At 42.4% G+C, this 24,489-nt stretch overlaps 1 non-coding gene across 1 annotated transcript; it reads right to left on the bottom strand.

The window, feature by feature from the left end:
* Positions 1 to 5,606: 5,606 nt before the first annotated feature.
* On the bottom strand, positions 5,607 to 5,713 carry LOC126178679 (U6 spliceosomal RNA). Its single transcript, XR_007536560.1, has one exon. It is a non-coding gene; the product is annotated as a U6 spliceosomal RNA (small nuclear RNA).
* Between the last annotated feature and the right edge of the window lie 18,776 nt (positions 5,714 to 24,489).

Below are 24,489 nucleotides of genomic sequence, written 5' to 3'. Positions count from 1 at the left end.
ATTGCATATAAATGATAATTTCCTCCCCCGCCCCCTCATTTTGTCCATCTCCTCCTCCCCCTCCATACTCTCTCTGCCCATCACCTCCTCCCCCCCCCCTCTCCCCGCGTATCTCGCCCTTTCCGATTTGTATGTCCATTTCCTCCCACCCCTCTCTCCGTTTCCTACTCGTGACCTTCAGACTTGTTTATTGTAATTGCAAATTCAGATTCTTTAGTAGTCGTAATCATAACTGATAAGCCATCAATGCAATTTTCCTGTTTGCTAACGACGTTTCAGTAGTACACAGGGTTTCCCTCATAAAATTTGTCAGCTGCATTTTCGTAAGGTTTCGACAGATATTTAAATTTTAGTGATTGAATTGTATAGCTGGAGTCACCCCAACCAAATAGTGCGCATCACGTTTTTCATGTGATACACAGTGTTGACGGGAAACGTCAGTTTGCTGCCCGTTACAAACAATATGATTGTTACGGCGGAATGTACCCATTCTATAGAGCGGCCCCAAATTAGTGTGGTGGGGTATGTGTTTTATCGATAAGCTTTAAGAGGGACACTTAAACACAGGAGTCTAGCGGCAACAGCACTGCCCTGCCCAAGCATCGCAGTGTTACTGCGTCGCTGCTGGATTGCTGTTTAGTTTTTTTTGTGTTACTGTCCCTTTTATTACATATTGTTAAAACAGATGTCGGACTAGACTTATTTGTCAGCGCGCTCTCGAATGGGCACGTAAAATTATTATTTAAAGGTAAGTGCATTTCTAATGGAAGCAAACTGACGATCTCTATTGACACTGGGTTTCGCAAGAAAGTCGTGATGAGCATTAATTGTTTGAGCTGACTCCAGCTACGCAACACAAAAACGAAATTTCAAATATCTGCCAAAATATCTCACAAAATGCACCTGACGATTATTAGGAGAGACAACCAGTATATTTCATACATACATTTATATATTACATATATTAAAAGTACATAGCCTATATATGTCCTTATGTATATTGCAGTAACATATAAACCTTTCAAGTGAATCGACTGAGTACTTTGTGAGATTATAGATATATAAATACACAACGGCTGCAACGTTGTGTCAAAATTTCGAAGCAATCGATGAAGAACTTTCGGAGATTTAAAAGTCTGAACAAACAAAAATTTACAATTTTTTATAGATTTCCCTTACAGTTATTACATATATCTGTGTGTATTATATTCCGCGCTGCAGTAGGTATACAAAAACAAACGCGTATTGGAACGCCACGCTGTATCAAAGTTTGAAAGCTATAGGTGAAGAACTTTCGAAGACTTCAGATTTTGAACAAACAACCATTTACACTCTTATTTATGTAGATGTAAATGTTCGTTTGTTCAAAGTCTTAGATATCTGAAATTTATTAACTGATCCCATGGAAATTCTGACGTAATATTGCATTCGTATTGTTCGTGTCCTTATACACATAGCAGGCCGACCATATGGTACAATTATGAATATAATTGTACAAAAAAACGCTCATGTTCGAACGAAACGTCATGTCAAACTTTCAAAGGCATTAGTGAAGAACTTTCAGAGATTTAAGATTCTGAACACATGAACGTGAAGTTTTTGCTAACAACGTAAGTAAAAACACATACGTTTTTGTTTTAAAATTCAAAAGTAATTCGGTGAAGAACTTTCGGAGGGACACGATTTCGAACAAACGAACATTTACATTTTAATTTACATGCATTGATTTGCGTCATTGTTATTCCAGGCTTTCATAACGAAAAACTTATTCTCGCTGGAGTTGATTCACTTGTATACGACGATAACTCATACCGACATTACGTTTTCATTCATTGATGGTTTGGTAGGAGAAATGTAGGCCTTTACATCGGAATCCTTTTTTTAATAGGACTAAAGAAATGTTTTCTTCATATCTTTCCAATCCAGTACGACATTTTGAAAATTACCAGTATATCTTATTAGCAATATTGTACACTCATAAGGTTTACTGCTGAAGTTTGTGTGTATAATCTGCTCTCATACAAAGCCACAACAGTTACGACATACTTACTGCGTAAAGTTAAATGCGTAGTTTAAATTTATGTACCGCTCAACAGAACAGGCACTTATACTTTGAAGTTAACGTTAAAGTAGGCCTACAACTGGACTATGACGATGCAAAGACACATCACTGTGTAATATCACACACTAAATTTCTGGACAAAAAGCATAAAAATGCAAATTTAGAATAATAGTTTTTTTAAAGCTATAAGATTCATTCGCTAAAGTGGCCTGAAAAATTACATCTTATCACTTTCAAGGCTATTGTCATTCTTAGGAACCTAATACACATTTATGTGGACCTTTGTAAAGCACATTAATACTTCCCGCTGCATAAGGATGTTTTCCTTCAATTACATATCTTTTTCTCAACAATCCAGTCACCATTTAAAACTGAGACAACGCGCACACAACTCAAATTCTAAAATTACATAGGTAAACTTTTTGTATCTGAAATTTAAAATTATTTTCCATTGCGTATTTTACACTTTATCCAAATGGTTGTAGCTACATTAAGTAGGAAAATTTTGTAGTTTTCATTCTGTTTAGGATGATGAAACAATCAGTAGCCATATGTAATTATAACATAGCAATACAATTTAAAGAACATATTCAATGACCTGTAACAGAAAATAACTTTCCTGTACGAATTATGCATTAAGCAGTAAAAGACAGAAGCACTAATTTCACGAAGGCACTGAAGAACTTTATGAAAAGTCGTTCTAGTTGCTTAATCAGAATTTTTTTCCATTTTCTGCCTTTCTATTAAACCGTTATCGGGTGTACCAAAAAGTTATGCTGCCGTGTAACTTTCTCATACACTTGCTAATGGCCTAATATAAAAGGCGAAACCGTTCGTATGGAGTTAATGAAGTTGTAAATAAGCAAATAGAGCGACTTTTCATTAATGAACAACAGTTGCGACATCAGCGTTGGTTTTGACGTTAGCTGACATGATTAAAGTGAAATTAATTATTTTAATTGTCATATTATAATTGTGTAAGTTAAAGCACTAATGTAATGTGGGAAAATTAGTTGAGGCGTTGCAAATAGCCATCGTAAATAAGGTTTTGTTAAAAATCGTAAACACACTCACACACACAAACACACACACACACACACACACACACACACACACACACACACACACGGAAGTACCTGTTTTTCTAATAAAACTATGTTTTTTGTGTTAAACATTGGTATGAAATTTGCGACCACAGAGTCGATGGGAATATTTCTAGTATCTGTGTAATAGAAGAAGGTGCAGTCTTCAGATTTCTTGAGAGCAGCTAGAGAAGTCTCGTTGTTCATCTTAGTCTTCCTGCTGTCTACCTCCATAATGTAAAGATCGTTGGCGGTAGTTGCAGGAATTTCACAATATAATAGCTTATCTTCAGCTACTGTAGGGCTGTTTTATTATCTGTTAACTATATGACGTGTTTATTTTCATTATTCATTGTACTGTGAATATAATTTTTTTAATAGTTCTAGCAGGGAATACGCAGCACATCGTTGTAGTACCGGTCCGAATTTGGCGTGATTTTACTGGTAATTAACAATGGCCATGTGTATGGAACCTGTAGTCAATTGTTTGACTTTTTCAAGATCGATCGATCGCTCTTAGTACTATTGCTTGAGCGTAAAGTAAACGAAAACTTGAACCTGAATCATATAGAAAGAGATAAGGAGGACCTATATAAGAATAAATTACCAAAATAACCTGGAAGCATTAGAGGTCAGAGAAAATGTATTATTGCGCTTTTCTGCTTAGAGTAGTGAGTGCTTGGCTGTATTTTAAAGCGTCAGCAGTACGTTACTTTTCTAGCTCGGTTAGTAACATACTTTCAAACAATATAACACAATACCGTAACAGTGACGAACTTAACAGTATGCAGTTTAGCTGGTACAAGGCGGAAGCTCTATTTGCACCTCTCGAATAATGGCGTATCCCGTTATTCATATAAATGCAGTCCGTGCTACGGCTATTCAGCAGCGGCTTTAATACTTCCACTGTCAGTTTAAGTCAGTAATTAAAAAAAAGTTATTGCGTTCTTCAGTCTTTTGTTATCATACCTAAAATTGAATAAAAGGTATCAGTTCGATGAGGTAACACTAAATATCACGACCCAAATCTCAGAATTCTCACGAAGTGGAGCTCATCTACATAGACAGGTTTCAAACGCACACGAACAGACAGAAACCTCTATGCATGCTTTCACTGTCCTACCATTTGACATGACAGACTTAACAGATTATTCCAATAATGGTGAAAAATTAGAAAATTGTTTTCCGTCTTGCCATTTGCAGAGGACTATTTGTTCAGTGAAGGTGAAAATGTTGACTCAATATCTATAGTCGTGTGACTAGGGCCTCCCGTCGGGTAGACCGCTTGCCTGGTGCAGGTCTTTCGATTTGACGCTACTTCGGCGACTTGAGCGTTGATGGGGACGAAATGATGATGATTAGGACAACACAACACCCAGTCCCTGAGGGGGGAAAACCTCCGACCCAGTCGGGAATCGAACCAGGGCCCTTAGGATTGACAGTCTGTCGCGCTGACCACTCAGCTACCGGGGGCGGACAACATCTGTAGTGAAACGGTATGGACGTGAAGGACTGTGAGAAAATAAATTTTAAGGCATGTGAACTGTGCCACTCTTGTGAAGAAATCTAGAAAAATTTATGTAAAGAACGTACCGAAATGGCCATACAATCTCCGTCACTCGAGAACACAGTTCAACGCGAACAGAATTTTGACGCCTTTTATACAAGTCCTCATTTTCTTACGTTCGACGACGTATACACAAATTTCAGTAACGTTTCAGTAAATTCGGAAGACTATTTTGAAACCAAGCACTGCAGTTTTATGCTGTAGGGAAATGTATTTTATCGCAGTCAGCACTGCCATCTGGGGATGCGCTTGTTTTTCATTACTTTCATGTTCTGTCAGCGCTGTACGTAACGTCAACCAGCGCAGTAACGTGCCTAACACAAAGCACAGAAAAACATTGTACTACCACCTATTTTATAATCTAGTGGCGGTTGTGAAATGTTCACTTATTTTTATGTTCGGCGAAATTTTTCTCGAACACGAACATCTAATAAGATCATAAACGCTTTTTAGAGAATTGTATTGCTAAATCATTCTGCAGTCGTACGGAAACTAATTCATGGCCCTTACGACTACAAGGAAAGAAAGAAATAACTGCCGGAATCAGTCGGACTGTCAGTCAAAATGTAAATGTCGTGTGACTAGGATCTGACGTCGGGTAGACCGTTCGCCGGGTGCAAGTCTTCCGATTTGACGCCATTTCGGTGACTTGCACGTCGATGGGTATGAAATTATGATGATTAGGACAACACAGCGCCCAGTCCCTGAGAGGAAAAAATCTCCGACCCAGCCGGGAATCGAACCCGTACCCTTAGGATTGACATTTTCTCGCGCTACCCACTTTCTTTTTTGGTTCGTTGCATTTGGTCATTGCGGACGTCACATGACATCCGTTTAAGTTCCTTGTTGATCCTTTCACTCAGTTTTTTTATTACAGAGGTCAGGCAGCTCTCTGACCGAACACGCGTAACTACCGTGCCGGCGTGTCATCCTCGCGCAGGGGCCATGCTAATCTTCTCTGTATCGTTCGAATTTTAGTATATGTATCGCCGAAGCGAGTACATCCCACTCTGCTACCGGAGGCGGACAGTACTGTTAGTGAATTACGACGACTTAGCAAACCATACGGAAACCTACATTCCGAATTGGAGCAGACAGTCGTACTAATCTACTGGTAGTAACGAATAAACATGGCGGTGACAACAACATACCTGAACGTACTAAAGTAAAACAAAGTAAAGAAAAAGTGGTCTAGTAAAAAAAGTAAGTATATTAAACTAAAAAGAAGACACAGATCATAGTCATATCTTAACTAACGAAGACACACTATATAGTAGACTTTGAAGCAAAGCAATTTAAGCCCTAACACGAGCTATTTGTAATATAGTAACGTAAATCATCTTACATGCGTTGGCAGTGAGTTTTGTTACATTATGCTGTATACATACATGCCTGGCCAGGAATACGGAGATATTCGAGTCGAACACGGTTAGCTTATAGTTTTAGTAAAAGGTAACCGGAAAATGGATTAAAAGAAATTTTTTTTAGGGCCTGAATATTAACTCACGTATAAATAGAGGATAGGACGCAAGGTACCGATTCTTCACAGAAGAAAACGCTACTCGACTACCGATATTTAGCAAACCCAATCTGACACATAACTACATGGTTAATACCTGTAACTGAAGCACATACAACCATCTCTCATTCACGCTTACCATTGAAACTTGACCTAAGGAAACTAAATTTCTACACTACGCTCAATTCTACTGCTGTCAATGAAAAACCTCACAGTATGTAATAAAGACAGCTACTGCTATACTAACACATATTCCATAATCAATAAAAAAAGTGTCATCTCACATCTCAGGGTACACATCATATAAAAGGAAATGCATTCCATCCCATGGTTTACACAAAACGATGACAAAGTGTGAAATAAAAAAATGGTTAACTGAAGTGTCATAATGGAGATAGTAACGTTACAGACATTAAAACAGAGACGAACACATACTATCAGTAAAACTAAGTAAGCAGATAATGACTATCATATATTGAAAACGTTTGTGGAATTTTGCTTCGAGAAATCGATGTGAAGAGAAGTCAATCCCTGTCCCTAGCGAACGAGGTAAGTAAAACTTCGATTAAAAGAAATTCTCACACATGTTGAACTCAGAGTGATATCTTAACACGTGAACTTGAATGGACCAACCAGAATCACCGCACTAATTTCATTACACTACAAACTTGTGTGTAAATAATACTGAAACCAAAAAATCTGCAAATGTACACTACTTTATGAAGGACCATATGTCATCACACGCATTCCACGCCCAGGCTGTTATGTACTCATAAATCCTAGAACCAACAAGTTTCAAGGCCTGTAGCCACACAAGGATTTGAATAAGTATCAACTTACACAAAACCAATAAAAAATAATATAAAAAGTAATTACTAACCACGAGAATATTCGTCGTGCTGAGCAGCAAATAAACTGAAAAGCATGAAACGTCACGTATCCTGACTTCGATTTAGAACAAGCATTAAATCTGCGACTCCCTTATGTATCAGTACCATGTTTATCCAATAGCACCAACCCGCATTTGTGTATGATTGTCTATGTTTGTTACAATGTCAATTATTTTTCACCAATATTGGTATAGGGCTATTCTCTCTTTGTGGGAAGGTGCACCTCAGAGTTACACGTTTCTGAATGCTGCATTAGGTTAGCACATTTAAATGCTGTATCAGGTACCTTGTGTAGGAAGTAAAGGATGGTCATGAACTGATCAAAAACTGCGAAAACAGTAAAAGCCTGAGAACGACGTCCTCTAAATAAATTAATTAAAACAATCGACTGTTACTTTCTAATTTGAAGTTCTCCTGTACTGCAGTTAAATATTAGATTTTGCATGCTGTACACACGGAAGCTGTTCACGAGTTGCAAAACAGAGCCGCAAGTGGAAAGGCAGCAAGGTCAGCTCGGAACACTTGCAATCTAGGCTCATTTGCACTCTGTGTGAAACGAGTGCTTGGGAAAACATGTCAGCAAAGGATTTTACTGTTTCAGGAAAAGTCCTCCGTTCTGTTATGCTTTACTTTCTACATTCAGGTAGTATCGATCACCGAAATATGTGCTGAACCATAGTATGGTATTTGCATTCAATGGACGAGGTTAATAAGTCAGGTGAACGAGTAGAATAGGCTCCAACTGAAGGCAAGAAAAATCAAAGGGATGACTATTACTTCATTTTAGCTTGAGCATAATTAATTCTTTTGCTGAGAATTCCTATCCAATATTGTTCCTGGTGTCTAGTTATGACGTCTTACGACGAAATTGATGACAGAGCCGTAAAAAGAGACATGCCCTCTAGGAAAGGGCAGAGTGAACATAATATTTTGCAGCTGGTGATTTAATAAGGATGTTATTCACTAGAAAACCCTCCCCAGGGTCGTTTTTATTGCAACTGGTGTTTGTCGCCAACAACTAAGAATTCAGCTTACCATCGGAACCTTTTGACGCAAGTCTATTTTAATAAAATGTAAAGTACTGCAACAACAGGCTCTCTATAACACCACGAATGAATAAAATATTATTCACTCTGCACTTCGAAAGGGTCTGTATTTATTTTCTGTCCTATGTCAAACTGAAACAGTTTGCAAATCTGTCATTTCATAGTTACAATGTATTTACTGCATGTAGTTCTGTCACGAAACGACTAAAAGATGTAGCCCTCAGTTAGACAGGAACTGTGACCCATAGCAGCCGATTCTTGAGAGGCAAACACGTTACCCCAGTGCCACTGAAGCGCTGCTGCAATCGTCTCTTCATTGGTGTCTCAACGATGGCTGAAACTCATGGACTGCAACGTAAAAGACGAGATTAGTTGTCGTCACACCTTTGAAGTTGATAAGTGAGATTACTCAATCAAACTGAAAAGAAATATCAATTGAATAATTCAGCATATTTATATGTCATCCGGGAAGTAATTCGGCAGTAGCGCCTTGCTAAAGACATTCTACATTGCTGCCAAGTTTCAGTTATAGTACAGGCAGGAAGAATTCATGGTAGTGGGATAAACTGCGTTCTGGAACACTTTTGGCACCAAATTGATATGTAAATTAATCAAATTGTGACAGCTGATTGACTTATTGTCCTAACCTATTGTTCTGCTAAGTGGTTATTGTTCTGTTATTGATTTATGACTCCCTGGATATAATACATCCTTCTGAGAATCCCACCTCTCCCATTCCCCATCTTCTTCCCCTACCCCTTTCCCTTAATCATCGCCAATAGAATCGCACTTTCAGGCCTGTGTTATTCGAGTAGCCCCCTCCCACACCATCAGTTTGAGTGACTAATTATTGAAATCAATAAATTAACTAACCCTTCCCCCCTCTGGTATATACCCTCCTCCACCTGGAAATTGGTGGGAGCGTGTTGGAGAGGAAGCATCTCCCGACAGGAAATTCTGTTACATATTGTTAACTTCTAAAATTCAGTTCTCTGTTGTTCGATCTCTCTGCTTTTTTGGAAGATGCAGGTCTTGTAAAATACTTCGAAAAGCAGTAATTAAATCGACCACTTTCTTCTAATTGCACAAGGAATACCTTCAACATCTCTCATAACACGTAATTAAACTGTTAAAGGGCTTTCAGTCTGGAAGGACGTGCCATCTGCCATCCAGTGGGGAACACGTTATGCCAGCTGCCTCCTGTATTCCCACATACAGAGCCGACTCGTGTGGCGTGCAGGCTGCTGTCTTTCAAGTTCCTGTTGATGCATGAACCAACTTTTCCAAATACAAAGACGTTAAGTTTTCATCAGTTTTCATCCCTCCTCATAATACTGCAGTCTGGTTGATTCCCACGAAATTAGTAGTCAGAACTTGTGTCTATATATACCCTACCTCCTCTATCCCCGGCCTCATTCTGCCATCGTTCGCCAGTGTCTCAGGTCACCTTCTCACTCGTATGTTTCCTACAAGTTTATATGGAAAAATGAAGCAATAAGCGATATCAAACATCAGCGTCAAGGCCAGGAGAAAAAAAAATTGTGGATGAAATTAATGCTGGGATGTATCAGCGCCAACAGCAGTAGCAGCATCATATATGCAGGGTGGTCCATTTTTGATAGTGAACGGGCCAAATATCTCACGAAGTAAGCGTCAAATGAAAAAACTACAAAGAACGAAACTTGTCTAGCTTGAAGGGTGAAACCAGATGGCGCTATGGTTGGCCCGCTAGATGGCGCTGCCATAGGTCAAACGGATATCAACTGCGTTTTTTTAAAAATAGGATCCCCCGTTTTTTGTTACATATTCGTGTAGTACGTAAAGAAATATGAATGTTTTAGTTGAACATCTTTTTTCGCTTTGTGATAGATGGCACTGTAATAGTCACAAACATATGGCTCACAATTTTAGACGAACAGTTGGTAGCAGGTAGGTTCTTTAAATTAAAATACAGAACGTAGGTACGTTTGAACATTTTATTTCAGTTGTTTCAATGTGATACATGTACCTTTGTGATCTTATCATTTATGAGAACGCATGCTGTTACAGCGTGATTGCCTGTAAATACCACATTAATGCAATAAATGCTCAAAATGATGTCCGTTAACCTCAATGCATTTGGCAATACGTGTAACGATATTCTTCTCAACTGCGGGTAGTTCGCATTCCGTAATGTTCACACATGCATTGGCAATGCGTTGACGATGATGTCAGGCGTAGTCGGTGGATCACGATCGCAAATATCCTTCAACTTTTCCCACAGAAAGAAATCCGGGGATGTCAGATACAGTGAACGTGCGGGCCATGGTGCGGTGCTTCGACGACCATTCCTCCAGTCATGAAATATGCAATTCAATACCACTTCAACCGCACGCGAGCTATGTGCCGGACATCCATCATGTTGGAAGTACATCGCCATTCTGTCATGCAGTGCAACATCTTGTAGTAACATTGGTAGAACATTAAGTAGGAAATCAGCATACATTGCACCATTTAGGTTACCATCGATAAAATGGGGGCCAATTATCCTTCCTCCCATAATGCCGCTCCATACATTAACGCTCCATGGTCGCTGATATTCCACTTGTCGCAGCCATCGTGGATTTTCCGTTGCCCAATAATGCATATTATGCCGGTTTACGTTACCGCTGTTGGTGAATGACATTTCGTCGCTAAATAGAACGCGTGCAAAAAATGTATCGTCCCGTAATTTCTCTTCTGCCCAGGGTCAGAACTGTACACGACATTCAAAGTTGTCTCCATGCAATTTCTGGTGCATAGAAATATGGTACGAGTGCAATCGATGTTGATGTAGCATTCTCAACACAGACGTTTTTGAGATTCCCGATTCTCGCACAATTTGTCTGCTACTGATGAGCACATTAGCCGCGACAGCAGCTAATACACCTACTTGGGCATCGTTATTTGTTGCAGGTCGTGGTTGACGTTTCACATGTGGCTGAACACTTTCTGTTTCCTTAAATAAAGTTATTATCCAGCGATCCGTCCGGACACTTGGATAATGTCGTCCAGGATACCGAGCAGCATACATATCACATGCCCGTTGGGCACTTTGATCACAGCCATACAGCAACACTTTTCCGCAGTTGGTAAACGATCCATTTTAACACGGGTAATGTATCACGAAGCAAATACCGTTCGCACTGGCGGAATATTACGTGGTACTACGTACATATACGTTTGTGACTATTACAGCGCCATCTACCACAAAGCGAAAAAAGTGATCCAACTAAAACATTCATATTTATTTACGTACTTCACGAATATGTAATTAAAATTGGGGGTTCCTATTTAAAAAAACGCAGTTGGTACCCGTTTTACTTACGGCAGCGCCATCTATCGGGCCAACCATAGTGCCATCTGGTTGCCCCCCTTCAAGCTAGACAAGTTTCGTTCTTTGTAGTTTTTTCGTTTGACGCTTATTTCTCATGATCAATAGACCACCCTATATATATATATGCTAGTGTTATTTAGCAATCAGTCAGTGAGTCATTGGTATTGTACATGATTCTGAGGTACTGAAATAAATAATCTTAACTTCGTCACTAAGAATTTCGTAGTATTAAGTATTAACTACAAGTCGTCTTATTGTCTGAGTATGTGGCCAATGTGTGATTGATGAGCTGGCTGCTGGAAGCTGCCAATAACAGCAGCAGCAGCATTGTAAGTAGTATAAGTATTTTTCTTCCTCTTCAACCTACTGTCTATACGTAATATGCTGTTTGACAAAAATTTCGTCATATATTTAATGTGGTGCATATTATCTGTGGTAGAAGAAAATTAACAAGGAGGGGCATGTGTTGGGGATAAGCAGGAACCGTCGCCGCTCTACTATAAGTGCATATTCTGTAAATAAATAAATAAATAAATAAATAAAAGCTCATAGTTTATCAGGTTTGAATAAGCCTATATAATTTAATAAAAATTTATATGTGGTTGTAGGTGACATCAGCGATATGGACTTCAGGTACTTCCCCAATTCCGGCGAGGATGTAAGGGCACAGTAGGTGGAGGAATGGAGGAAGACCTTCGTCGGCATAAGCAGATGCCAGATGACCTAAGGGAGACGCCAAGGAGCCAGAGCGGGGTGCATAATACACATTCATTCTGCTTACGAATAATCAGTGCTCTTTTTCTCCTAACAGCAGCAGCAGCTGGCGATGTCTGGAACGATGTACTTACTTTTAGTTATTCTCTCTCTCTTCTACAGTGGTTGCGTCAGGGGAATCATTTCCACAATAAAGCGTGGCGCGGATACCGGGGTGGTGAAGAAACAACTGCTGGTCGAGGTCTGCTGAGCACAGCTAGTCGTCCCCGCCACCGCCCACTCCGCCACCTTTGCTGCCACCATCACACCAGCTCTGCTCTGGCGTCCACGGGCCACCGTCGCTCCAGAAAGTTGGTGAGGGCTGTAGCCACAGAAGCAACTGCGCTGCTCACACTGATCCGATGCCGCAGCATCTACTCCTCCTCCTCCACCATCTTGTCCTCTCCGACCTCGCAAGGACGGCACATACCCCTCAACAGTCACCACAAGCAGTTTCCTCATCCAGTTGTAGTCGTATTAGTAACAGAGATGATCCTGTGGCAATTCCCTCACCCAATCATTCAGTGGAGGACATCAGGTCAGTGACCCAATACGCACTATGAATAGTCAGTGACTGCAGACGCCTTTGCGGAGTGAATCTTGCTAACTATGATCGGGAATGCAGCAGGAGGGTACCGTGACCTTGTTAGGTTTCTAAAAGCGTGCCTTCCTGCCAAGGAAACGGAGCTCCTCATGGTCGTTAATGATCCGCGGTATCTCGCCGTTAAATGCGGTGTGGTGCTGTGCACTTAAACACTACGCAAATCTCCAAAGTAGACTCTGGCGATGAAGAGACAAGTGTTCATTATCTTGGGGGATCATGACGTTATAGCCTGGAGCACATCAATCAGCAGGGTTTACCGAGATGGAGGTTAGGCTGACAGCTAAGCACTCAGCCAAATACTACACCTGGACACCCATATCCATGTCTAAGATCCCGCGATATAACGCTACCTAAGGATTTAGGAGACAAGAAGGCATGCATTTATGTTGAAAATAAACCGACCAGGCTTGTTTTGAATGGCCAGTTTTGATTTGCGAAACAGCTTAAGAGAAAAACCTGCAAACGTGTCTCAATATGGCACAGCTATTGATGTTCGTAAGTGTTACAACGCTGACAATATTGTGTTTCCCGTCAAGATCCAGCACTTACCTAAATTTGTGGTCAGAACCATGGAATCTTGGTTCATTTTTATGGCCTGGAAAGAAAAAGCAAGTGAGAGGAGCAGATCAAGTACTTAGCCGTCGGCCCCTCCTATTTCTGAAAATCTGCTGGTGAGTTTAAGATCCACTTAAATATACTCTTATTTTCTGACGAGAAAAATAATGGGAAAGACGATTGGATCAAAGACAAGTCCAACTCCTTTTCGTGTAAAGCGTATTTGCTTAAGGCGTCTGAATTGTTTTTCCCCTGACGAGCATCTGGATAATTGCACTTCCAACGACCAGGTACGTGTTGTTGTGCCTACTGAGGAAAACAAATTCATAAACTTTAAAAATGCTCGCCATCAGTAGCGATGCCCGTTTCTGGTGTATGTCAATTTTGAATGCCTCCTCGCTCCTGTGACCCGCTGTGAAGGTGCTCCTGTGGCCTCACACACTATCTTTACAGAAAAAAATATCCATACGTGGTAGCGTACCAAATAGTATCACCCTATGATTGAAGTCTTAACTACCACAAATAGTATGTATACACTCCTGGAAATGGAAAAAAGAACACATTGACACCGGTGTGTCAGACCCACCATACTTGCTCCGGACACTGCGAGAGGGCTGTACAAGCAATGATCACACGCACGGCACAGCGGACACACCAGGAACCGCGGTGTTGGCCGTCGAATGGCGCTAGCTGCGCAGCATTTGTGCACCGCCGCCGTCAGTCTCAGCCAGTTTGCCGTGGCATACGGAGCTCCATCGCAGTCTTTAACACTGGTAGCATGCCGCGACAGTGTGGACGTGAACCGTATGTGCAGTTGGCGGACTTCGAGCGAGGGCGTATAGTGGGCATGCGGGAGGCCGGGTGGACGTACCGCCGAATTGCTCAACACGTGGGGCGTGAGGTCTCCACAGTACATCGATGTTGTCGCCAGTGGTCGGCGGAAGGTGCACGTGCCCGTCGACCTGGGACCGGACCGCAGCGACGCACGGATGCACGCCAAGACCGTAGGATCCTACGCAGTGCCGTAGGGGACCGCACCGCCACTTCCCAGCAAATTAGGGACACTGTTGCTCCTGGGGTATCGGCGAGGACCATTCGCAACCGTCTCCATGAAGCTGGGCTACGGACCCGCACACCGTTAGGCCGTCTTCCGCTCACGCCCCAACATCGTGCAGCCCGCCTCTAGTGGTGTCGCGACAGGCGTGAATGGAGGGACGAATGGAGACGTGTCGTCTTCAGCGATGAGAGTCGCTTCTGCCTTGGTGCCAATGATGGTCGTATGCGTGTTTGGCGCCGTGCAGGTGAGCGCCACAATCAGGAATGCATACGACCGAGGCACACAGGGCCAACACCCGGCATCATGGTGTGGGGAGCGATCTCCTACACTGGCCGTACACCACTGGTGATCGTCAAGGGGACACTGAATAGTGCACGGTACATCCAAACCGTCATCGAACCCATCGTTCTACCATTCCTAGACCGGCAAGGGAACTTGCTGTTCCAACAGGACAATGCACGTCCGCATGTATCCCGTGCCACCCAACGTGCTCTAGAAGGTGTAAGTCAACTGTCCCTGGCCAGCAAGATCTCCGGATCTGTCCCCCATTGAGCATGTTTGGGACTGGATGAAGCGTCGTCTCACGCGGTCTGCACGTCCAGCACGAACGCTGGTCCAACTGAGGCGCCAGGTGGAAATGGCATGGCAAGCCGTTCCACAGGACTACATCCAGCATCTCTACGATCGTCTCCATGGGAGAATAGCAGCCTGCATTGCTGCGAAAGGTGGATATACACTGTACTAGTGCCGACATTGTGCATGCTCTGTTGCCTGTGTCTATGTGCCTGTGGTTCTGTCAGTGTGATCATTTGATGTATCTGACCCCAGGAATGTGTCAATAAAGTTTCCCCTTCCTGGGACAATGAATTCACGGTGTTCTTATTTCAATTTCCAGGAGTGTAGAACATCATATCTGTGTGGTCGAATAATCGAAGTGAGGTCACCATATCTTTATAGGGTATGCCAGAATCATCCCATTTAATTCCATGGTAGAAATGTGGTAACCACTTTGCACTCTTATGTGTTTTAGGACAGTTCAAATCCATGAAATGCGATGATTGCTGAGAATGTCTCTGTTATTCGATATCATCTGTTTAGGCTCTGAACTGTCTACACTTATCATCGTAGAAACCCTGAGCATCTTCAGTGAAGTTCACAACTTGAGATCCCATTGCGGAGTGCTCTGGGTATTGTGCAGCAACTTTTCGTTTATACAGCTCATAACACAACCTCAGTGAGTGGGCAGCAATCATCATTTAGAACTAGAGTATATGCAATGGAGTGTTCTGAGAAACTTTCCAAAGATTCAACTCAGTTCTTACATGTATAGGCCCAGATTTGAATTGTCTCATTCCGATTAGAGCAGTCTATTACGATGATTGCGCCAACTCCTCGAATTACTGTGGGCTGAGCAGACGTCCACGCTCTTCATAGTATGAAGCACAGAACTTCACATACAAGTCATATTCTAGACTTTCATCCCACTGAAAGTGTAAATTGTCATATGGGTAGAATGGGCAGATCGTGTAGACGCTGGCATTAGTTGACCTGTAATTATCGAATGGTTTGGAACCCAAATATGATGAATGAAGCCGTCTTGAGCAGAGGTTTTAAGAGCTCATGTTTGCCTGCTTGCAGTCGGTAGAACTAGGTATTCAAAAACCTCCCATAAAGGGAAAGATAGCGGTAGAAATACAACTGTATTCAGAACTTTCCAAAACTTCAAACGCTACCCATCTGATGCAGCGATGTGTGGCATTTACCATATTGAATGTGTGAGTTATTATCTGTTGCACACCGTAACAGCAAAAGTTCCTGTCTAGCATTCAGAACAATTCGTTGCATGTGTCAAAGTATCCTATCTCCAGTTTTAAAGGTATACGTGCTGCAAACCTCTCGTACTCTTCCACTATGCCATCCGTTGGCTCGTCTGTGAATGATCCAGAATTTTGTAAATCTTTCAAATATACGCCAGTAGAGTGCATTGCTTGTATAGTCAGTCTCGACCAGTTAAGTTCTTATCGTATCTCATGAAACAAGAGTGCTAAAGCATTATGTGCAATGTATGATGCCACTGTAGCAGCTCAATCCCTTTTTGTAAATGATCCATCACGATAATATGAAACTGTTGCATGGGAGACTTAAAGCGTCTTGGTGTTGGATGACAATTCTAATTTCATCGTTCTTGTTAAACGTTGCTGATGCATAAGTTTTATGCGAGAAATATTCTTCACGTATAATACACTCGTCACATTACACTGCGCTAGTTACATCGAATTACCCTACTGCGTGGCTTCAGACCCATTAATTTAAGGAACTCATAGTTTGTACGTGTTATCGCCTTGTTATTCTGTTGTGAAGTGTTTTGCTGCACGTTGTCCACGTTGGTTTTATACCCTGCGACCATCTATCTTTGTTGACACTCCAGAGCTGCTGCGATCCCTGACTGGTTGAAGCTAGGCGCTTCCAGTCCAGAAAGTTAAGGGTCGTCGCTTCTGCCTCCCACAGATCGCAGTTGGTTGAAGGCCACCGCTGCTTACAGGGTTCTGCACGTTCAAGGTCAAAGCTGGTTCCGCTTTAGATATAGCCATACAGTGAACTCTTTGGGCGAAAATCGACCTGTTGATTATCCACAATACGCAGTCCCAGATAGTCCAAAGTGTTAACTGTCACTGGGAGCTAAACAGCGTTGGCAGGGGTATCAGTGCTTTCATACCTTGTTCCAAATAACAGGAAGAAGCCGTAAAATGTATGAATCAATCTGTTGTTGAGATAAGATTTTGTTGCATTGTTACACTCGACACAGACTCTACTAACAGGGAGTATATCCAGAGACTGGTCGGATCTGTAGAATTAACGAGGATCTTTGTTCAACACCTGTCCCTTTGTGTAACCAAACAGACGTCCCATTGATCCTTTCTGGTTAAAGTCTATCGTTGCACTCGTTGTCTTTATTTCTGATTTCAGTGTATTGATGTTTGCACATAGCAATCTCTTTTCCAGACCATTTTAAAACTTCGTTTACATCGTAATTATTGTATGCAACAAGTTTTGTTTCTACAATTACTTTTCAAACATTAATTTCCGTTCATGGGAGTTTATTGTTGGCTTCTGTGATATTTGGAGTGCTGCTGGAAGTCTCCAGTCCAATCAGCGCAATACTCCACTCCCTTTTGCTTAAATCAATCGGTGTGAAGTACTCGTAATTCACGCGTAATACTGATGGTCGTTCTCTTAAATTCTGAGAGTACTACATCACATCTGACCCTCGACTGATCGGTGTATGCTTAATGCATCTGCTTATATAGATGAGTGTTGATAAACGTTAGGAGGAACATGATGCAAAAATGATTGCATTAGTAGGTGTTTAAATCTTGATAGAGATTGTAGAACACGCTTCACCGGCGAAGTTTCGTTGTGCTGGCGGCTGCAACTCTGCAAATGAGTCAAAATAATAGACATTATTTCTATTTTTCCTAACATACGCCACCCAGTGGGTTCCTGGTCGCCCAGCAACATCTAAATTCACAATCCCAGATTCTCCGGAATTCCACATAGTTTTTGGTAATGTATGCTGTATAAACACACCATGGGAACTTGGAATGATGAATTTTTTCCTAATAAACTTACGCATACTGAGCAGTGCGCGGCTCGCGTTCGTGCCGTTTATTGCTTGACAGCTTCTCTTTGCGGTGACGCCGTCTCCTTTTTTTATTCGATTTACTGGCATCAGTAAGTTGCTAACCCGTGAGTGGCAGCAGCAGCGCTTATCGGTAAGTGCACTGCCGTACTATCTCTGGAGCGGCCGCTAGTATTTCCGGGTAGTGGCCTCTCAGCAGTTCAGTTGGGACGGAGCGCCAGAGAGGTCCGGACAACCAGTGCTCCGGTTCTAGTCTTTACAGTCTGGAACCGAGCGAACGCTACGGTCGCAGGTTCGAATCCTGCCTCGGGCATGGGTGTGTGTGATGTCTTAAGGTTAGTTAGGTTTAATTAGTTATAAGTTCTAGGCGACTGATGACCTCAGAAGTTAAGTCGCATAGTGCTCAGAACCATTTGATCCAACCAGTGCTCGCCGAGCGCTGGCGATACACATGCACTATCCGACAGAAGGAGACTGGAGCGGAAACGACCGTTAGTTGGTCGTTCTGTCGGTCGTCTCATCGGGCGAAGTGTATTTGGTCTTGTGACCGTTTCTTGGCCTCGTCAATTGGTCATCTTGCCGGACGTGGTTCGGTTCCTTCCCTGTGCAGAGATGTCGGGTGGCCAATAGTCTAGTGTTCCCTCTGCATGGTTGGGTCCAAGCCAGTGTGTCCGGGTCGTCATGTCTCCAAGTTCCGAACTGACATCAAGGAGTTGGAATGGAGCTGTAGTGAGGTCCATACAGCCAAGACTCGCCCGACCGTTGCCGACACGCATGATTTGATTGGAGACGACCTTTGTTGGTCGTTCGGTCCGTGCCTTATCAATCGACGTGCTGGTCTCCGACCGCTTATGAGTTCTGTGTGTGTCTCGACTTTTGATTCGTCCTTGTTCTTCCACAGTAATTCCTCTTGGGATTCTACGAGTTTTTGTGGAAGTTTTTTCGTGCAACTGCGTCTAGCTTGTGTGATTTCGACTGAGCTGTTATGTTAATGCTGCCTGCGCACTGGGGTTGTCAGTCGGTCGGTTGGGACAGAGTACAGCACGGCGTGTAGTTTGGCAGCCTTTCGTGTTGTTCATATTTTTGAGTGGTTATCGCGCCTTGGCTGGATTTAGACGCCAATATTTGAGGGCGTAGTACTTCTGGTATCTTCGTCCTCGCTAACATTTTCCATTGTCGTGCCGCTGGTCAGGCGGAAGGGAATTGATTAGGTGGTTGGGTCGGTTCTTCAGCCGTTTCTGGGTCGGATTGCCATCCGATTATTTAGTCTTACTTTTGGCTGCCTGTCTCACCTAACTTTACGTTAGAGTTACCTCCTCAGGCCGACCTTGGAACACTTCCAAACACCAATGTTCTGTTGGTTTTAGATTGTGATTTTGTTTTACTTGATGTACTGTGCGAGGCCTTCAGCCGCCTATTTATTAGTTTCTTTTAATTTTTAAATAAGGCCTTCAGCAGACTAAGCTTTCAAGACTGATTTGTTTAAAACTCGTTTTGAAATCGATGTTTGGCTCCATTTGAAATCTAAGTTATCCAGGCCTTAAGCCTTGAGTTGTTCAATGTTCAGCTGTGGTTTTATGTGAAATGTTTTTATGATAAGGCCTTCAGCTGTCTTAAATTAAGACTTTGAAGATTCTTGTTTAAACTAATTTTGTTTAAAAAAAGAAAGAGGAATTTTGCTCTATTGGAAAGGCCTTAAGCCTTGAGTTGTTCCATGTTCAGTATGTGGCCTTTATCCGAGCATTTACGTGAAATATTTTTAAGTAAGGCCTTCAGCCACGTGTATTCCTTAAAGCAACTGTATTGATATGTTTTTGGGCTTTCAGTCGTACTGTTTTGAGTCCTTTTAAGGGAATGTGTTACTAAGTGTTTTTAGGAAAATAAAGTTTGCGTGTTTTGTGCAACTGACAGTAACTGATCTTGGCCCCTTTCCACAACCATAACCTGATCCGCTCTGTCCAGTGATCCCAGCTTTCACATACCTGTATTTATAGGCGGTGTATCTGATCGAATAGCTAACTGTGCTGGCGTAAGCTGTCGCCAGTACACCATTTGGCAAAGAGGTTGCACGGAGATCGATAACAGGCAGTGAAGCAAGTATGCTTAACAGGAGAGAAGCCAAAGACAGTATTGCAAGCAACACACCGCCTGCGCCCTCCTGACCGCCAGTATTTAGATCGCAGCTGCGGACCGGAGGGTCCAATCAGCCACAGAGAGTCAGCCGAGTTGCGGTCAGAGTCATTCAGTACCCAGCGACAGAGTAGCGTTTATAATGGGACTTGTACTGCACTGGCATTGAGCCTATCGTTGGACTATTACAGAAGAGCTTGGACCACAAAAACTTAAGTAGCTGCTTGTTCTTATGAATAAAGAACCCTGTTAATACATATGTGCACTTCTGTTGTAGAAGAGGATACCAGTCACCAAACAACATCCTATCCCCTGCTTCCCCTGGTATACGACTCTACAGTGTTGACAACACAAAACTAATTGGATTTTCTTTTCATTTATGAAGAGACCTGATCCTTTCTTGTATGGTTTCAGATATAGTTCTTTTATGATGACTGATGGTCCCATCACGCGATTCTGTCTTCATGCTTCTTCTAGCCAGTGAACCTATGGCTGAGAGTCCTGTGAGGACAGAAATGCGGAAGACGATAATTCCAACTGATGTCTTGTGTAGCGGTAGAACCTTGGGTGCTTTAACGGGTCCTTTATGATTCAGAGTACTTTAAACTGCATACGTTCCTATAAGGACACAGTTTTTTAAACACCACTGCCCTGGTGTCACTTTCTTAATCATTGTCTTCTTCATCTTCAGTACACGACGTGCAGCATTCATAAATTGTTTGAAATTAATCACTCCAAATCAAAACTTAATTTAACCACACATGGTTTTATCAACTGAAAATACTGCAAAGCGCTGTGCTATACCGATATCCTTTCTCGCACTTAATGTCTTGGATTTACCTGCTAAAGTTCGATCTGCAGCGTGACTTTCTGGAAAATCTTTATGTTTTGCGAATGCAATGTCATGTTCCAAACGCTCCTCGTCATGCGGGTTAATCTCATTATCACAACAATTCAAATATTTTTCAACCTTTGTATCAGGTACGCAGTAATTATTCTCAGAATGTGCAATTTCATGGGAAGTTTCTCGAGAATACCACCGCTTCCTATAATGAGTCTCCTTTCATGCGTGTTATGCTAAAGCGCCAGTTGTGCTCTGGGCACCTCATTACAAAGCACATCGTCAGCGTCAAGCTATCTGTTCTGTGTTGCAGGAAAACCAAGCCATTTAACTAGTACTGTATTCCGTCGACGTCTTATGTCACGCTCTATGTGAAACACATGTGTTTCTGAGCTCTTCCGCAGTTTCTCGGTATAAAAGCATCCTGAAATTTCAGTGCCAATGCTGTCCTTTAAGAAGTAAATTTTGGTATGTGATCTCCGCACGTTAGAAACTGCGAATCTTTCACTAGAACAGTTTGAGAGCCGGTCGGAGTGGCCGTGCGGTTCTAGGCGCTACAGTCTGGAGCCAGGTGACCACTACGGTCGCAGGTTCGAATCCTGCCTCGGGCATGGATGTGTGTGATGTCCTTAGGTTAGTTAGGTTTAAGTAGTTCTAAATTCTAGGCGACTGATGACCTCAGAAGTTAAGTCGCATAGTGCTCGGAGCCATTTGAACCATTTTGAACAGTTTGAGAGGTATGACTTCCTCAGATGATGTCTTGTGTTTCGAGATACATACTAAATCACCCAAATTAAATTTTTGTTTACCTGGATCCAGTATTTGAATAGGATAGTACACCGCATCCATGAGTCCATCATCACGCACACCGATAAGTTTCATTTTTGTTGTGCCGTGTTTCGTCCGATTACACTGTGTAAATTATTTCTGGGAAGATATCTGTCTAATTGTATGAGGTGCAAGGATTAAAACGCATCCCCTTTTGACCTTATATTCTTCTATTTAGACGTTCCATGATGCTCGCCTGCTGGTGAGTGAATGTTAAGTATCACAGTCTTCAAATAGGTGTTGTAAAACTCTCCACCGTTACCAGTTTGGAGGTTGTGTGGGCATCGACTCATCCCTGTCTGCAAAAAAAATCTCAAACACATTCGCAACATTTTTCCCCGTTTTTATTTTAGCAATGTTGGAGCATGTATCAATAACCATTAAAATATATTTGAAGCGCCGCGCGGGATTAGCCGAGCACGTGCACGTCATGTTCTGAACCGAAGGTGTCCTGCTAGATGGACTGGTCGAGGAGGAATAGTTACTTGGCCAGCTAGGTCTCCTGATTTTAATCCTCTTGTCTTTTTTCTTTAGGGATGCATTAAAGACGTTCTCTATCGCGATATTCCAATAACTCCAGAGGACATGCAGGAACGTATCGTGCTTGCTTGTAATTCTCTTCAGCAGGCAACAATGGAAGCAGTAAATTATTCTTTCATTCAACGAGTGCACCAGTGTATCGGTGTCCAGTTGAGCACCTTTGAATGTTCTACTCCTGGGCAATGGTACAGGAAAGTCAAAATCAATTTTGTGTAATGTTTTTACTTGGTTTCCATTTGTTTTCTGACAATTCCAGCAAGTGGACGAGTTTGTGATCACGGGCTCAAAGTCAGTGTTGTGTTATGTAATTAATAACGTTATGTTTCAGTGAATGGTACACTGTGATACATTTTTGAATAGATCCTTAGGAGAGGAATTACCGAATAGAAAATACAGGGTACCATTAAAAAAAGTCATACCGCTTTTCATATCTTTGTACAAAACAAAGCTACAACGATGGCAGCCATGCTGATTGATGTCAAATGGTTCAAATGGCTCTGAGCACTATGGGACTTAACAGCTGAGGTCATCAGTCCCCTAGAACTTAGAACTACTTAAACCTAACTAACCTAAGGACATCACAAACACCCATGACCGAGGCAGGATTCAAACCTGCGACCGTAGCGGTCGCGCGGTTACAGACTAAAGTGCCTAGAACCGCTCGATCACCACGGCCGGCTGATTGATGTCCCCATGACGGCTGAAGAACATTTTTTTGAAACATTTTGTAGTTTGCATCTGGGAAAACAGTTATTTAGGGTGGTCAAGATAAATGGGATACCCTGTATGTAGAAACCCCTGGAAGTTCTGTCTACACATAGCATAATTCAAGATGGAGGTTCCCTACTGTTTTAGGGTGGCATTATGTGGGGCCGACGTACGCCGCGGATGATCATGGAAGGCGCCGTAACGGCTGTATGATACGTGAATGCCATCCTTCTACCGATAGTGCGACCATTTTGATAGCACATTGGCAAGGCATTCGTCTTCATGAATGACAATTCGCGCCCCCATCGTGCATATCTTGCGAAAGACTTCCTTCAGGATAACGACATCGGTCTACCCTATCGAACATGCCTGGGATAGATTTTAAAAGGGCTGTTTATGGATGACGTGACCCACCAACTACTCTGAGGGATTACGCTGAATCGCCGTTGAGGAGTGGGACAATCTTGACCAATAGTGCCTTGATGAACTTGTGGATAGTATGGCACGAAGAATGCAGGTACGCATCAATTCAAGAGGACTTACTACTGGATATTAGAGGTACCGGTGTGTGCAGCAATCTGGACCACCAGCTCTGAACATCTCGCTGTGTCGTGGTACAACATGCAATGTGTGGTTTTCGTGAGCAATAAAAAGAGCGGAAAATGATGTTTATGTTAATCTGTATTACAATTTCCTCTGCAGGTTTCGGAACTCTCCGAACTGAGTTGATGTAAAACTTTTTTTCATGGGTATGTTTAACTAATATACAGGCTCACAGGATAACGTAAGCGCGAGAAAAGCCATAGATAACCTAAGATGCATTTTGATGCACAGGGGCCGGATCTCAGTTTGTGGAACAGAGTTGCACGCCTCTAGCACTTGGTCGGTGAGTACACGGACGATTAATGCTGGTTGTGGCTGATACTTGATTTGTCATGCGATGATGTCCCATATGTGCTCGATTAGAGATAAATCTGGTAATCGAGCAGGCCAAGGCAAGCTGGTTGCACCATAACATCAGTATGTGGGCGAGTGTTATCCTGTTGGAAAACAAGCCGTGAAATCCTATACAGTAATAGCAGCACAAGAGATCGAATAACCGGAGTGACGTACAAACTTGCAGTCAAGGTGCGTGGAATAACCACGAGAGTGTTCCTCCTGTCATACGAAATGGCACCTAGCCGTAAATCCAGATTTAGGAGCTGTGTATAGCACGCAGACAGGTTGGTTGCAGGCCCTCAAGTTTCTTCCCTCTAACGAATGCAAGGCCGTCACTGGGACCGAGGGAGAACGAGCTTTCACGATAAAACAC

This window comes from Schistocerca cancellata, chromosome 3 (genome assembly GCF_023864275.1).
Source record: "Schistocerca cancellata isolate TAMUIC-IGC-003103 chromosome 3, iqSchCanc2.1, whole genome shotgun sequence".
NCBI classification, from domain to species: domain Eukaryota; kingdom Metazoa; phylum Arthropoda; class Insecta; order Orthoptera; family Acrididae; genus Schistocerca; species Schistocerca cancellata.
Note: the sequence above shows the minus strand (reverse complement) of the source record. Positions and strands in the feature narration are given on the sequence as shown.